Below are 12,329 nucleotides of genomic sequence, written 5' to 3'. Positions count from 1 at the left end.
CTCATCTTTCTCCCACAGAAAGCTTGTAGTTTGGAACTGCTGACCTTAAGGTTCACAGTCCTATTCATAACCACTACGCTACCAGAGCTCCTTATTGTTTGAATAGTTTTTAGAAATCTGTCTTTCCAAAGGTTAAAATGGTTTTGGATGATTATATTTAACTATTAAATGTAATGTGAAAATAATTTTTCTATAGCGAGCTGTAAAACACAAATGATAAGAAGCAATACAAAATCTATCTAGTGACAAATGTCCTAAGGAAAAAGGGATGCAAGAATGTAGATCCCATCCTGGGAAAAGTTTTACATTCCTCTTTGGCCTTGGAGACTTGATCATATGCTTAATACTCCATCCACAGGGGTGTTTATATATGCAATTAAGAATTCAGAAAGCCCACTAGGCATTATGAATTTGTTTCTTACTTGTGAAAGGCTATAGGTTTTTATTTTGAATTTCGAACCCCTTGATTTAACCAAATTCATTATTTTTTCACTTAATTCACACATTTATCCAAGCAAAATTAGAAAAGCCAAACCTAAAATATCAGTTTATTGTACTTTTCTAAGAGAAAGAATTATATAAAGCAAAAGAATTAATAATAGAATGGATTTATGGCATGTTGCAGAAAAGATGTGAGTAGTAAGGGAGCTCTGGTAGCTAGCGTAGTGGTTACAAATCGGGCTGCGAACCTTAAGGTCAGCGGTTTGAAACCACCAGCCGCTCCGCGGGAGAAAGATGAGGCTTTCTACTCCCGTAAAGATTTACACCCACGGAAACCCTGTACAGTCGCTATGGGTCGGAACCGACTCGACGGCACTTAACAACAACAACAACAACAACAGTACTGGATTATGGCTACTTTTAATAGATAAAAACCTAAGTGAGGACTAAAGAACTCCATGCTTGCATTTTGTTGCCATTTTCACTATGTTAAAAAAACAAAATAAACTAGCAATTTATAGATATGCAGTTTCCTTCTTCTTGTTGGTAAGTACTGATAAGCTAGTTTTGACCTTATGCACAGAGAAACATCTTCACAGTTATTGTCATGTTTGAGCTCCTTGTTGCAGACACTGTTGCAGTTTTCTTATAGAGACAGTATTTATCAAAGATCTCTTATTGCAATTGGCAAAAAGGTCAAGAAGTATTTCCAGGGTTAATTGATTTGGCAGTATTTATTGAATGTCAATAAGTGCTACTCATTACATTATGCCTATAAGAAAGAGAGTTTGCTTCTAAGAAGATTCAGCCAAAAGACCTGCATTTGTTTTGGCGAATCCCACTTAGGAATAGTCTTCAACCCACATTTAAGTATTCAGTATTTTTCCAGGGATGAAGTTTCAGCCGTATTATCAAATAAACTAGAGTGTCTGTTTGCCTCGTATTACCTGAAACATTTTAAAAAGAAATTACAAATTTTCGTTTTTTAGTTTCAAGAGAAACTACAGAAGCTGATTTAAAACATAAACTGCTCTTTATGATTCTCTGTGCCTTGCTTTTACCTGGTCTCATTATCCACGCAGGCATTTTCCCCCAACCACCCACCCCGACCCTAAGCACACACCTCTTTGGTGATTTTTCTCTCTCACTGGTGAGAACATATTTATGACATAAACTCTGACACAGAAACATAAAGAAATTCTGTCTCTTGTAGCAATGTGACAACTGGGCTGATTGATTTGCCAATTTGTTAGAAATTGCTCATCTGAAGTGGAAATTCATTCCACATCAGCTTTGAATTTACAGCTCTCCCCAGTTTAAACATTCATTTTAGTTCCTTGTTTAAGCATGCAAGCTATTTAGATTCCACAAAGATTATTTATTTTAAAGAAAATATATTCCTTTGGACTCACTATTGACTTGATATTTTTTGTAGCGATCTTTCATTTCCTCAGTCAGGGTAGCAGCACCTTAGCAACCCTGGGAATTCAGGAATTAAGTGCTCAATTGCTAATGGAAAGGTCTGGATTCAAATCTACCTTCTCTCTAGAGGAGGAAGGTGTGGCAGTCTGCTCCTGTAAAGACTGCAGCCTTGGAAACACCACAAGGCGGTTCTAATGTGTCCTGCAGGTTTGCTATGACGTGGAATAGACTCTAAAACCATAGCAAGACTTTGTCAGTTTGTAAATCTCATTGATAAAGATCTGGGAAACACATACATACACTCAGTGGGAATGAATACAGCAGAGCATTCTGCAAGGTGAATTTCATCTTTGAATGGATTGCTTTGTGGATGATTGAGAAATGAAACAGAAATTCTACATGGTAATAGATTTTATAGCCTTTTTAAAAGATGCAATCTTTTTTGGGGGAGGGTGTATTATTAGTGCCACTTCTGGTATGGTGTTGTAGGATCAGCACTGTAGTGCGAACTACAAGGTCAGCAGTTCAAACTCACCAGCTGCTCCTTGGAAACCTTATTACAAAGTCGTATGGTTGGAACCAATGCAATGGCACTTAACAACAAATCATTAGTGCTTCCTCTCTTATTTTAACATTCTACCTCTGGTAGCGTAGTGGTTACGAGACGGGCTGTCAACCTTAAGGTCAGCAGTTCGAAACTACCAGTGGTTCTGCGGGAGAAAGATGAGGCGTTCTGCTCCTGTGAAGAGATTTACAGCCTCAGAAACCCTGTACAGGGTCACTATGAGTCAGAACTGACTCCACAGTACTTAACAACAACCTTTAAGATAAGGTTCAAGACAAGTCCTGCAAAAAGTCCCCAGATAAGCAAAGCATTGCTTAAGAAGAGCAACAAAGTTGGAAGCCTCTTGCTCTCTGATTTCAAAATTTACTACATGATTACAGTGGTCAGAACAACCTGGTACTTGTACAATGAAAGATATATACATCAATGAAACAGAATTAATAATCTAACAATTAACACACCCTCATACAGCCAACTGACCTTTGATAAGGGGCAAAGTCCATTCAATAGGAAGGAGATAGTCTTTTCAACAGATAGTGCTGGCAAAACTGTAAATCGATATCCAAAAGAAAAAAAAGATATGCAAAACAAGACATTTATTTCCCACCTTATATAAAAACCAATTCAACAAGGATTAAAGACCTGAATGTAAATCCCAGAATTATTTGTTGTTGTTGTTAGGTGCCATCTAGTCGGCACCGATTCATAGAGACCTTATACACAGCAGAATGAAACAATGTCTGGTCCTGGGTCAACCTCATTATTTAGTGTTGCCACACTTGAGTTCATCGATGCTGCCACCTGGCCAATCCATCTCATTAGGGGCCTTCCTCTTTTTCTCTGACCCTCAATCTTACCAAACATGATTTCCTTTTCTGGAGACTGTTCCCTCCTGACAATGTGTCCAAAGTATGAGAGTCGAAGTTTGGTCATCTTGGCCTCTAAGGAGCACTCTGGCTGCACTTTTTCCAAATCAGGTCTATTGGTTCTTTTGGCAGCCCATGGCACTTTTAGTATTCTCCTCCAACACCATAACTCAAAGGCATCAATTCTTCTACTGTCTTCCTTATTCACTGTCCAGCTTTCGCACGCATACGAGGTTACTGAAAATACCATGGCTTGGGTCAGGCGCACCTTAGTCCTCAAGCTGACTTCTTTGCTCTTCAACACTTTAAAAAGTTCTTGTGCAGCAGATTTGCCTAATGCAATACATCTTGATTGCATGTTTGATTGATTTCAGATTGAAGAAGTTGGTAGAATTCTTCTATTTCATCCTCACTGGCTTTAGTGGTTGGTGCATAAATTTGAATAATAGTGGTATTAACTGGGCTTCCCTGTAGGAGCATGGATATTATCCTATCACATACAGCATTGTACCTCATGTCTGATCTGGATATGTTCTTTTTGACGATGAATGCAACAACATTCCTTTTCACTTTATCATTCCTTACATAGTAAATCATGTGGTTATCAGATTCAAAATGGCCAATGCCAGTCCATTTCTGCTCACTAATGCCTAAGATATCGATGTTCATGCATTCCATTTCATTTTTGACAACTTTCAATTTTCCCAGATTCATACTTCATACATTCCATGTACCAATTTTCAATGGATATTTATAGCTGTTTCTCTTCATTTTGAGTTGTGCCCGATCAGCAAATGAAGGTTCTTTGGGCTTTTCTCCCATGAGCTTAACTCCATTCACGTCATCATGGTCAACTCTACTTTGAGGAGGCATCTCTTCCCCAGTTGCATTTTGAGTGCCTTCCATCCTGAGGGGCTCATCTTCCAGCACTGTATCTGACAGTGTTTCTCTGCTATTCATGAGGTTTTCAGTGACTAAAGATTCAGAAGTATTTGTCACTCTTTCTTCCTCGTCTGTCTTTGTCTGGAAGCTCATCTGAAACCTGTCCACCATGGGTGGTCCTGCTGGTTATGTAAAACACCAGTGGCATAGCTTTCAGAATCACAGCAACTCACAAGCCACCACAGTATGGCAGACAGAAGAGTGGTGGCCATTTGGTTTTATGTTGAAACTGTCACTTTAAGTCATAAAGGTCATCAATTAAAAATAGGGACAAATTTAAGGCCTCTAAAAAGGGCACACATGGACTTTCAGACACTGCTAGAATTGCACAAATAAATGAAGACAAAATACATGATTGGGACATACTAAAAATTAGAAACTTACATTCATCTGAAGATTTTACCAAAAGAGTTAAAAGGATGTCCATAGACTGGGAAAAAAAACTTTTGTAACAACATATCAGAAAGACACTAATCTCTAAAATATATACGAAACTACAACACCTTACAAGAAAAGACAACGCAATTAGAGAATAGATACAAGACATGAACAGACAGACACTTCACTAAGGAAAACATTTGGACAGCCAACAAACATATGTCGAAATGTTCACGATCATTAGCCATTAGAGAGATAGATGTGAATCAAAATAACAATGAGATATCATCTCACACCAGCAATACAGTGGAGTTCAAAAAATCAGAGGACAATAAATGCTGGTGAGGATGTGGAGAGACTGGGATCCTCCTAAATTGCTAGTGAGAATGTAAAATGGTTCAATCACTCTGGAAAACGGTATGGCACTTCTCAGAAAGTTGGAAATAGAAATACCTTATGATCCAGCAATTCCTGTACTTGGTATACATACACAAGAAATATGAGCCAATACAGGAGTAGATATATGCACACCAATGTTCATAGCAGCACTATTCACAATAGCAAAAAGATGGAGACAGTCTAAGTGCCCATCAATGGAAGAATGGATAAACAAATTTTGGTGCAGCTACACAGTGGGATTTTATGGTACCTTGAAGAATAACAATGAAGCTGCAGACCACATAACATGGATAAACTTTGAGGACACTATGCTGAGTGAAATTAGTCAGTCACAAGAGAACAAATATTGCATAAGATTAACATTGTAAAAGTTTAAGAAAAGACACCCATACTAAAAGAAAAAAAAAAATTTTTTTGTTGGTTACTGGTGTGGCAGGGATGGTGATTGTTGAACACAGGGTAGGGGATAGGCACATCATAGATGGCTGTTGGGGAGGGTAATATACAAAGAGTGGGAGGGCAATACACAATAAGGGGAGGAGAATGAAATAATAAGGTAGATAGGGGAACATTTAGGTAGGTTTGCATGGGCTAAAAGGGACAGAGGTAAATTGTGATGTTTGTTCAACTTTGTAACAACAGGGCTCTATGATACAGAGAGTGGGTAAAAGAGGGAAAATAATGTTAAGATCCTTAACTGTCTTATTAATTTGGATAATGGATATTGATTTCCCTTGCATTTGTTATTGGCAAGTACCATGGAGTCGGTTCTGACTCATAGCGACCCTGCACAGGGCTTCTGAGGCTGCAAATCTTTACAGGAGCAGAAAGCCTCATCTTTCTCCCACGGAACAGCTGATAGTTTCAAACTGCCGACCTTGGGGTTAGCAGCCCTATTTGTAACCACTATGGTATCAGAGATCCTTAACTTCCCTTGCCTACTAGCTCTGGTAGCATAGTGGTTACGAATCGGGCTATGAACCACAAGGTCAGCAGTTCGAAACTACCAGCAGTTCCGCGGGAGAAAGATGAGGATTTCTGCTCCCGTAAAGATTTACAGCCTCGGAAACCCTATGCAGGGTCGCTATGAGTCGGAACCGACTCCACAGCACTTAACAACAACAACAATTATTGTAAAACAGACACTTGAGTGAGACAGAAAAGATTATGGGGAAACATGATCACAGAAAACTTGTAAGCCTGTCTTCAGCCTATAACTCATGGAATGCCTAAAAGGGGTTCTAGAAGGAGCCCAGTGAAATAGGTTTCTTGCAGAGCCTTTGTAGTGTATAGATCTTAGGTGGAACCCTGAGCCACATCCAGAGCCTTCTGCGGTGAGGAATTCCCACTTGAAAGGACATGCAGACCAGCCTGGAGTGGCTAGAGGAACAGAAGATACTTCTTGAAAGAAAGATCAGTAAGGAAAAACCAAAAACAAAAACGCAGTCTGTTTGGCTATTACAAGAACAAGCAAGTTGTTTGCTGGGGGGCCTCAAGGCAAGCAATCAAGTTCCTTCAGGACAAACACCCCTACAAGACTAAAACTCAGAGGGAACAAACTAACAGGCATGTAAGCTTTCTGGCGACTGTGTTGCTCTACATGTGGGTGGAAGTGAGGGAAAGGCAGTAATGAAGATATGGGCTGAGGTCGACCACATTCCATAGACTCCTGTCAACCTTGAGATGAGAGAGAGAAGAGAAGGGCTGGTTTGTTCGAAGTGTGGGAATACTTGGGAACTCCTGAGCCCATGGACACTGACCTAACCATGGAGGGCTAGAGCTGAGAGTGAAGCATTCATAATACAAAGTGAGGGGAGACGCACAAGAATGCCCAAATTTGAAGCTAGTACCCATTTGATCTAGCTTTGATGGCTTGATGATCAGAACTTGGCTAGAGGAAGATAAAGAAATTTGATAAAGCAAACAAGTGTAAATAGCTACAATTTGATGAACTTGGTACTTGATCTATACTTACGGATGCAGTAGCTCAAAATGCCAACTGAAAGGGAAGAAGTTTTCACATCAAGGATCAAGCCTATATCTTCTGTACACAGGATTGATAGGGATGACCAACTTAGACATTGGTACCACAAAATGTGGAGTCCTGGTATGGTGCTGTGGGTTAATGCACCAGACTGCAAAGCCATTTGAACTGCAAGATTAGTGGTTCAACCTCACCAGCTGCTCCTTGGAAACCCTATACAGGGTTGCGGTTGCTATGGGTCAAAACAGAGTCAACGACACTTCACAAGAACAACAACAACCTAAAATGTGTGTGTGTGTGTGTGTGTGTGTGTGTGTGTGTGTGTACGCGCACGCGGGGGTGGGGTCAGGGGGAGACTATAAAGACATGAAGTGGCTGGTTTTCAAGAGGGAATTTACTTTCAGAGTGTGCCAGGGAAGTTAGAATCCCCACTGAACGAACAGTTTTCATCTTGTCTAGATGGGTCTAGTGAAAAGAGATGGGGGTAGGATTCTTTTGATTCAATAGTGACTAATTTCGATTGTCACACTGTACAGTTTGTGTAGCAAAAAGTGGGGAGTAGTTAATCTTACATTCCAGGAACAGAGGACCCTAGGACCATCAAGAGAGAAGAGCATGAGCAGAACGTGGAACCCTATCCAAAGAAGCAACCACCCCAGAGATGGAGGCAGAAGTGATGGTGTGGAAATATAGAGGAGCTGAGGACTCTAGACTCATTCATGGAAAGAGAGGCTATGTGCTGGCAGACAGGAGGCTGACTTGCAGAATATATCCTTTGTTTGTTTAAACTATTATGCATTCCTGCGTGTTTTTGTGTACATCAGAAAAACAACAACAAAGACAACGACAACAAAACAGAGGGAATAGAAACAAATACTGTTAACTGATGATGCATGGAGGAGATTGTAATCATTGCAATGAAACAAAATATGACAGGTTGAGTCCAAAACCAATGTAAACTATCACTCAATTCACAATAAAAGCTTTAAAAAAAGTAAATACTGAACTGATAGGCTAGAGGGTCGTATCTTCAAATTGACTTGTCCTGAAGATGTTTCTTTGCTACTTTTCTATACAAAGAACGTATGAGCCATGGTGTGGGTGGATTGCTTCCATCAACTATTTCACCATGCTGTGTGCAGGATGGACTAGGCTAACATGATTGGTACTGATTAAGAAGATGCTAGAGGGAAATTAGTGGCTCAAACCAGAGTCCTGCCATCTCCTCTGCAGACATAATCTTTGCCTCTATCTCTATGTATGCTACAAAACAGAGCAGAGTCAATTTCTCGGGCAATTTAAACCAATTTAGGCTTACAGAGAAGGTTAGGGTGAGGTGGACAGAGAAGTCTAGTGGAAGAAGCAACAAAAAGACCAAGAACCACCCAAGAGCCTCATATTTTATAAGTCTAGAAAATGCTGTGTTTCAGGTTACTGCAACATGATTGAATTGAGTTTGAAATTCCCTCAACATTTACTTGAGGTTTATTGATTTTGTAAATTATGTTTATTTAAATTGAACACAATTCCATCATTAAGTTTATTTTCTTTTTGAAGGAAATAATCTATCATAAATACAATTTGTTTTTAAGTACCATAGAATCCGTTCTCACACATAGCAACCCGGCATAGGGTTTCCAAGGAGCGGCTGGTAGGTTTGAATACTGCTGACCTTGAGGTTCAAGCCGACCTTGCGGTCCAGTCCTTTATCCTACAGTGTCGCAGGAGTATCAACTCAAAATAATTAGAGTGACATGAATGAGCATTGAAATTAATATGGTGTCCCCCAAGGTTTAGTAAAATTAACATAGGCTTTGCTATAGATGGATTTTAATTCTGTCTCTAATACTTACTAGTTAAGTGATCCTGGGCAAACAAAAATAGACAAATAGTAGGTTTGTTGTGAAATTTAACACACATACACATTTATATATATCATGTTGTTGTTGTTGTTGTTAAGTGCCATTGAGTCGGTTCCAACTCATAGCCACCCTGTACAAGGTTTCCAAGGAGTGGCTGGTGAGTTAGAACCACCGACTTTGTGGTTCAAACCAACCTTGTGATCCAGTGCTTTATCCCACAGCGCCACACCAGGACGCCACATATATTTGTAGGCATATCTATTTATAAGTCTATATGCAGCATTTGGAAAACATGATTGCTAAGTCTTTAATTCTGCTCCTCTTGACAGGTGGAGATTGTATCCTTCCTCTTAAATTTGTGGTTTGATAACTGCTTCAAAAGAATACTATACAGTACAGTTCATAAAAGGCCATGCTGTTTCTGCTGAAACATGTTTTCTAGGAACCCTTGAGCCATCATGTAATAAGTTCAATTACCCTGAGACCACCATACCGTGAAGAAGCCCATGTCAGATAAGGAAGCATGAGTTGGTGCTTTCATTAAAGTCTCAACTATGTCTAGGCTTTGAGTCATCACAGACATGTGATGTGAACAACCTCCAGATAATTCCAGCCCCCTAGTTGTTAAAGCCTTGTCAATGGGAGTTCCAGATTTCATGGAGCAGAGATGGAATCTGTGAGCATAATCAAATGAGGTGGTTTGTTATGCAGCAATAAATGCCTGTTCTCTGCTCACATCCTCTTGCTCCTGGGAACTTGGTTCATGGTCAGTAAGTGAAAGCACAAAGATTCCTTTAATGTCAAATGAAGTATTCATTTAGCAATTGTTGATATTAGGATAGGACAGGCTCAAATTAAACATCATCCATGGTAAACTAGCTAAAGGATGATGCTCTTTGTTAGATATTGTAATCTTTCTGAGTTTTGCATATTGCTATTTTGCCGTGTGAAACTATTTCTGGAATTGAATGCACTCCCCATTTTCATACCAATTCTAAAAAACGAATACTACCATACTGCTTACTTAGTAAGCAAAAGGTGAAAAGAGTTTTCAAATTCATGTCAACCTCTGTAACAAAGAATTGGTATACTTTATAAACAAGGAGCTCCTCTAAGTTTATAAGAAAAAGACAACCTAATAGAAAAGAGACCCAGGATATAAAAACAAAATCTGTAAAGGCATATGCAAAGGAATAAAAGAAATATACAAATAACATATGGAAAGGTAGTAAAATTTCTGGCAGTTAGGAAAACACCATTTAAATGGATGAGATGCCATTTTTCACTTAGCAAACCTGAAAACGATGTATTCAAACATGTACGACTCTAGGAAAATAGAAATGATCATACAGGCTGGCAGTAGTGGAATATTGTTTAAATAATTGAGCAGTATGTATACAAATTTAAAATGTGCCTATTACACTTACCTGGCAATCTTATTATTAGGATAAACTATTTGAAAACATATACAGGTATACAAAGCTTAACAATGATCGTGAGGATGGCATAGGACTAGGCAGTGTTTCATTCTGTTGTGCATAAAGTCTCTATGAGTCGGAACTGACTTACTTGATGGCACCTCACAACATATGTAGAACAGAACAAAAAACTGCCTGATCTTGATCCACCCTACAATTGCTGCTATGTTTGAACCCATTGCTGCTGCCACTATAGCTCGTTGGAGGGCTCGTTGGAGGGCTCCCTCTTTTTTGCTGACTCTCCACTTCACCAGCCATGCTGTACTTCTCCTAGGACTGGTCCCTCCTAATAATATGTCCAAAGTATGAGAGGCAAGTCTGGTCATCTAGGCTTCTAAGGAACATTCTGGTTTTACTTCTTCTAACACAGATTTATTTGTTTTTCTGGCAATCCATGTTACCTTTAAAATTCTTCATCAAATGCATCAATGTTTCTACAGTCTTTCTTATTTATTGTTCAACTTTTACATGTATATGAGGCTATTGAAAATACCATGGCTTTGGTCTGGGGCACTTCAGTCTTCAAACTGACATCTTTGCTCTCGAACACTTTCAAGAGGTCTTGTGCTGCAGATTTGCCTAATGCAAAATGCTGTTTGATTTTTTGTTTAATGTAAAATATAAATTTATTCTGTGACATTTTCTTCATTGAAGATATTTTAAAATAACCCATATTTCTTGAAATATTGCTGAATTCTCCAAATACTATGTGTCTCAAATAATATTATTCAGCTGAGGGTTCTCTTCTCAATTATATAAGGTAATGTGATTTTCTTCCTGCTTTTGAACAGAAAGAGTATCCATTTTCTATTTCTTAACAGTGATATTTCATTCTTCTTTCTCTGATTCCTCCAGACAATGCTTCATGGTGAGTCTGAATAGTATTAAGGGTCTAGTACAGAAAGTGGTGGGAAATGACAGCTAGCTCTCTTTTATTTTTAGAGCCTGAGATATAAGTCTATCCAAGAACTCCGCTCGATTTCCATGAGAAGTGTGTGTGGATAACCATGCTGGCAACTTGAGGTAAATATGGAGCCTCTCTGTGAACTCCATCTGCTGCCAAACTACAGAACAGACTCGGACATCCACACAAGTCTAAAACTTTGCAACAAGCTGTCGTCCAATTTTGTGAGCCTCAGCTTCCAGCGTTCTATGATACGGTCTATTAAACCTGTATTCCTGCAATTTAGACTGTATTCACTGACCCAAAAGCGCCAAATTATCTCGAGGACAAATGGCCCAAATCATTGTGAGAAAAATCAAACCTAGGAAATCTAATAAATGACCCAAGCTAGCCTTTTCTGCTGCAAGTACAAAAGCATTTATATATGGAGAATCAACCACATGAATGACCCAATAGATCTCAGAGATCCCGGGATATCTGTATTGCATTCAATTAGATGATAAACCACTTCTTTTAGGGTCAGGTACCTTGCGTCTTTCTCAGTGAGCATATCATTTAAACATTCTTCTATCCGCGATTCATATTCCAGTTCTGACAAAAGTCTGAAGTGTTCTTTCCCCAATAATAGCAGCCTTTTCCCTCCTGTGAGTGAACTCATTTCCAGGTGAGAAAAATAAAAGACTAGGAATAGCAATCCCAAACCACTTTTACCAAGGAATAACTTCTACTTATTCTTCCTTATACTTTGCTTAAATAGTTCCTTCTTGTTAGGAGGAAAAGCCTGCCACCATTTCCTTATGCCCTATATAAGTCATGTGTACTTCAGTATAACCCTGTGAGCGTACAGGTAGTGTGTTTTATTTTCTCCCATTGGTCAGTAAATTATATCTAAAGTAAACAGTTTCTCATAGCAGATTGCAATCCACAGGGAAAGTTCATGTTTCTTTTTCTTGATTAGAAGTCAAGATGTGAGCAGCAGGCTGCAGTACCCACTATTGTGTGGGGAGGAAGGTTTCCTACCATTTGATTTCTTGATTGCTGCTTCCACGAATGTTGATGGTGGGTCAAAGCAAAATGAAGCCTTTGAT

At 39.1% G+C, this 12,329-nt stretch overlaps 1 pseudogene; it reads right to left on the bottom strand.

The window, feature by feature from the left end:
• Positions 1–11,065: 11,065 nt before the first annotated feature.
• On the bottom strand, positions 11,066–11,729 carry LOC102835010 (annotated as a pseudogene).
• Positions 11,730–12,329: the final 600 nt, after the last annotated feature.

This window comes from Chrysochloris asiatica, unplaced genomic scaffold, assembly GCF_000296735.1.
Source record: "Chrysochloris asiatica unplaced genomic scaffold, ChrAsi1.0 scaffold00013, whole genome shotgun sequence".
Taxonomy (NCBI): domain Eukaryota; kingdom Metazoa; phylum Chordata; class Mammalia; order Afrosoricida; family Chrysochloridae; genus Chrysochloris; species Chrysochloris asiatica.
The sequence above is the reverse complement of the archived record's forward strand: the minus strand, read 5'-3'. Positions and strand labels throughout refer to the sequence as shown.